General features: G+C 39.3%; 1 pseudogene; it reads right to left on the reverse strand.

The window, feature by feature from the left end:
* Nucleotides 1–698: 698 nt before the first annotated feature.
* LOC112408705 (uncharacterized) lies at nucleotides 699–798 on the reverse strand (annotated as a pseudogene).
* Between the last annotated feature and the right edge of the window lie 4,605 nt (nucleotides 799–5,403).

The following is a 5,403-nucleotide window of genomic DNA, read 5'->3' on the forward strand; positions in this document are numbered from 1 at the left end:
TCAAGGCCCATCTAAGCCAAAAACAATATACAATTTTACATACTTTAAAGTAATGCCTTGTGATTTAAAATAAACTTCAATATTCTTGCTGAGGAAGCTCATTTCAAAGCTCCTGGAAGAGTGATGAGGATGCAACTCCTTAATGATTGTAACTCTCAATATTTAGAGTTTCTGTTGTTAAAAAGTGCTTCCTCATATATAAAAGACCTTATTTGAACTTCATTTATACAAAGAAGAAAGTAATACCTATAACGAGGTATTTTTACACATATCATATCATCCCTTATATAAGGGAGAAAACCACCAATGTTTGAAAGATGTCAAGTCCAGTATTGATTGGCTAGTAAGCAGGACAGCTAGGACTGCACCCATTTCTGTCAAATCCTAATCTCTTGCTTTAAAGATTTTCTCTTGTCTTTGGTTTTCTGCAGTTGAATATGATATGCTTAGATACATTCACTTGTTTTTTCATTTTTTATTGAGGTAGAATTGATGTGTAACATTATATTAGTTTCAGGTTACAACATAATGGTTCAATATTTGTATATATGGCAAAAGGATCATCACAGTAAGTCTGGTTGACATCCACCACCACACACAGTTACAAACTTATTTCTTTCCTGTGATGAGAACTTTAAAAATTTACTCTCTTTGAGACTTTCCAACATGCCGCATGGTGTTATTAACTGTAGTCACAAAAATATATGGAATGCTCCATGAATTGGTGAATTGTCCTTGCACAGTGGCCTTGTTTATCTCTGTATCATTTCCATGTTAGTATACATGCAGTCAAAGCAAGCGGTGTTTGTTACTTATTCTACTTTGTGTTCTCTGAGCTTCCTGAATCTGTGGTTTTGTACCTTTCATTACTGTGGGAAAGTTCTTGGCCATTGGTACCTCACCTGTTTCTTCTGTTCTGCTGTCTCTATCTTCTCCTTCCAGTATTCTAATTATCTATATTATACCTTTTGAAATTGTCTCACAGTCCTTGAATGCTCTGTTCTGTTCGTTTTTGTCCCTCCTAGTCTTTGCATTTCAGTTTGGAAAGATTTTATTGACTTATCTTCAGCTTGGCGATTCTTTCCTGGATAGTGCCAAGTCTACTAATGAACTCATCAAAGGCATTCTTTATTTTTGTCATTTTTTTTGGGTAATTGCTGATTTTAATTTTCCCCATTATGTGTAAGAGTTGTGTGTAAAAATACTGGCAGAACACAGACACTTCTCAATTTCCGTCAGCTTGTAAACATGGGCGTATGTCTTTTAACATCATTTTCTTTTATTTGAAGTATAGTTTTTTACAATGTTGTAATAGTTGCAGATTTACAGCAAAGTGATTCGGTTTTATATATATATATATATGTGTGTGTGTGTGTGTGTGTGTGTGTGTGTGTGTGTGTGTGTATCCTTTGTCAAATTCTTTTCCATTATATGTTATTACAGGATATTAAATATAGTTCCCTGTGCTATACAGTAGGTCCTTGTTGTTTATATCTTTTATATATAGTAGTGTGTATCCATTAAACCCAAGCTCCTAATTTATCACACCCCCACCACCACCATTTCCTCTTTGGTAACTGTAAGTTTGTTTTCTATCTAGCATTTCCTTTTAATCCTTTCTTAGTATTTCCATCTCTCTCTTACATTACTCATCTCTTCTATCATGTTGTGTGCTTTTTTCATTAGAGCCCCTAACATATTAAACATGGGTATTTTAAATTACCTGTTTTAATAATTCCAACATGTGTATCACATCTGACTCTAGTTCTGGTGCTTCTTTTTCCTCTTCAGACTGTGATTTTTTTTCTTGACTTTTGGCATGCCTTGTAATTTTTTGTTGAATGCCAAACATGTTGTATTAGGTAACAAGTATTAAGGTAAACAGACCTTTGGTATGAAAAGGTGTGGTCATCTTGCTAGGAATTTGACTGTGTTTACTTAGTGTTTGCTGTAGGTGTAGGTACTCGACCTCTCAGATTCTTCTCGTTCTTGTTTTTGTCTCCCCTCTTGACTTTGGGCTTCCTTGAATCTGTGTCAGCTTTTTCAGTGCTGTTTTGCTGTTATTATACTGGAGCCTATTGATATGGTAGAAGATGTAGGGGAGGAGAAGCCTTCTAAAATCTCATGAATAAATCTCAGTCTTTTAATGGGTCTATGTCTGGTAACTGTGACCTTCACAAATATTCCTCCATTGGTATTTCCCCCTGCCCCTACTCTCTATCCTGACTGCAGCATTCCCAATATCTTCCCTTGAAGCCATGTTCCTTATTGACCATGTTTTTGTATCCCTTATCTATCCAAGGAGACAGGAAGTTTAGAGGGTGCTGTAGTGGGAGGAATACCCTTCCCCTAGTTGAGGCATTGCTTTAGCAAGGCCGTTTCCCATGGAGCATAGGCTTTTGTTGTGGACACATTTCAGAATGTGTACTCTTCCCCTCCCTCTGCCAGAGCCATAAGGAGATCTTTCACATCTTCATCTCGAGAATCCGTGAGCTTCCTGGAGGTAAAGTCCATGAAGCTGTGGGTCCCTCCTCAGACAGTGGCCCTCAGGAGTTTCTCACTCTCATGGTAGTCCACACTCAGTCCTGAGTAATTCATCAGTTACCATTGTGTGTTCCTACCAGTTTACGATTCCCGTGGCTTCTGTTTCCAGGAAACCTATCTAGGTTATGTATCTCCAGATTCTGAGGTGGCAATTTTCCCTGAAACCTCAATCGTCTCATGGTTCCAAGAAAGGTCATTGATTTTCTGAGAAAAAGGTTCAGCCTTTTCTTTTTGTAAGGATAGAATGATTTCCAAGCTCTTTACATGTCAGAGCTAAAACCAGAAGTCCAAAGTCTTTCCTTTCACTTGAGAGCCTTCACCAGGTTCTAAGAAAGAAAAAGAAAAGTACATAAATAATCCAGCATGTACACGTGGCTAGTTAGTGGAGCCATTCGTGTCTCAGTAAAGAGGAAAGAAATGCCAGTGTATTAACTTCTCTATCTGCCCACCCTCTATGGCAGAAGGAGCCCAGCAGAAAATAGGAATAGATTTGGAGCATAAAAACTTAGGCATACTACAGTGGAATAGGACAACAATCCATTCAGCCCAGAACCCTGTCTGACTGTGGCTATCAAGGGTATTTTGTGGGGGAGCAAGACCCTGAGAGATTAAGGCACCCCCCAGACACTTCCTGCCTCCTGGTCAGTTATAGATCTATTGTCTGTACAATCATGGGAACCTGTAAAATCACAAAATCATAGCATGTTGGCACTGGAAGGTAGATAGAAACTCGTACTTTATATTGATATTTAAATGCTGTTGACTTTTATAAAGGTGTAAATGTCCAAAGAAAGAAAGAGCAGTAGTGAGAATGGGAAAAAGGAACCAGGTAACATCCATTTATTTCCTTTCTATCTTGTCATTGAGGCATTTGTGAACATATCATAAACGAAGGCATCTCATAAATCTGCTGTCACCTCTGTCACCCTCCATTCCACCTGAGACTTTTAGGGTAAGAAATGAGGAAGACACTGATGCTCCTCTTGTTCACTGGTTCAGATGATGAGGAAGGCTGTAATGAGACAGACAGAAAGAGGGATGAGGCAGAGGGAGAGTAATAAACCCATGTGTGAAAGAAAATATTTATGCAAGACTTCAGATTCATCAACATGAGTCATCTGAGGATACCTTTGAAAATAGCATTTTTTTTTTGTTTCTTTGGAATGTTACATAACTTTTTTCTTGTGCTTGGTTACCTTGAAGTCTTAGCTGTCAGAGTAGAAAGGACCCAAAAGTCGATCTAGTTTAAGTCTCCTCAGGCTGTGCTTCAATCCCCTGAATCACCAGGAACCAGCTGACCTCTGATGAGATAACTGGTGCTAGGGCCTCATTAATCCCCAACCAACTTACTTTATGTTCCACAGCTTTGGTTGTTAGAAAGCTCTTTCTCTCATTAAACTCAATATTATGTCTTTATAAATCCATGAATTTGTCTTAATTATTGCACAAAATAAATACATTTGACAGTTGAGCTATTCGCTTGCATATAAACTTTGTACGTATTGGACATCATTTTCTTCAGAAGAAATCTTGGATGAAATTTGACCATCCTTTCTTTCATTTTCATGAATCTCAAAATAGATGAATCAAAATGCCTAGCCTCAGTCATTTAAGGAGTTCAGTAAAGTGACCTATAAATAAAGCCCAGGGAAGGAAGCTGGGAACGTAGCACATAGAAATGTCTTTTTTTTTTTTTTTTGGCTGCATCGGATCTTTGTTGCTGCGCATGGGCTTTCTCTAATTGTGGTGAGTGGGGGCTACTCTTCGTTGTGGCATGCAGGCTTCTCATTGTGGTTGTTTCTCTTGTTGTGGAGCACGGGCTCTAGGTGCTCGGGCTTCAGTAGTTGTGGCTCACGGGCTTAGCTGCTCCATGGCATGTGGGATCTTCCCAGACCAGCAATCGATTGAACCTGTGTACCCTTAAATGGCAGGTGGATTCTTAACCACTGCACCACCAGGGGAGTGTCTTTATTCCTCCCCAAGGAGTATATGAACACACGTCCCTTGGGACCCACAGGGCAGGAATCTATCCCCAATTTATGGGGATTAGAGACCACTCTCTCATCTAGAGTGGTAAATGGATATTAATCTGGCAAAAGTGGTGAATTGTATTACAGGAAGCATTTCCAGTTCCAACTCTTAAGATGTGAAAATTGGCAGCATGAAAATTGGTAGCTGTGAGTACACCTAATGAGAGTACATTACACTTAATATGAGAAGGAGTGTCACATTAAATTGTGGTAGGTGGTATAGAAATTAGTTCTCTGAATATCCTCCTTTTCAGAAGGACACGGACCTTGAATCAGAAAAACTAAGGAAAAGTAGAAGGTGTGGAGACATTACTGTACGAATGTGATTTCAACCAGGCTATTTGTTCTAACCTCAGCAAAGCCTGACCTCCGTGGGAGGCAGCAGCTGATAGTGGAAGGAAGAACATGGAGAGAGGAAGGATTGGAAAACTTGGATCCAGGAGAAAATGGCCCCGGGAAGCAAGGCAGAAGTTCTTAATCTCTCCCAATTGGAAATGACCATGAACAGGGACAGCAGCAGGGATGAGAAGTGAGCTCCAGCTGCAGGAGTCAGTTGAGGGAAGGGTCTGTAATCCAAGTGGGTTTCTTTTACGTATTTAGACCTTAGTACCTGAGCTCTGTGTATGTACAAAACAAACCAATTGAGTACCGAGTGATTAGACATCCACGCCCACGGGAAAAGAGAAAAAGACCAATTTACAACACAACCTCACTCATTAAAGAAATTCAGGACCTGTGGGAGGGAACTTACTCTGGAAGATTCCCAGAATCTTTAAGTTTATTGATTTTTTTTTTTTTTTTTTTTTTTTTTTTTGGTCGCGGGGCCTTC

Source organism: Neophocaena asiaeorientalis, unplaced genomic scaffold (assembly GCF_003031525.2).
Source record: "Neophocaena asiaeorientalis asiaeorientalis breed wild unplaced genomic scaffold, Neophocaena_asiaeorientalis_V1.1 scaffold45, whole genome shotgun sequence".
Lineage (NCBI taxonomy): Eukaryota > Metazoa > Chordata > Mammalia > Artiodactyla > Phocoenidae > Neophocaena > Neophocaena asiaeorientalis.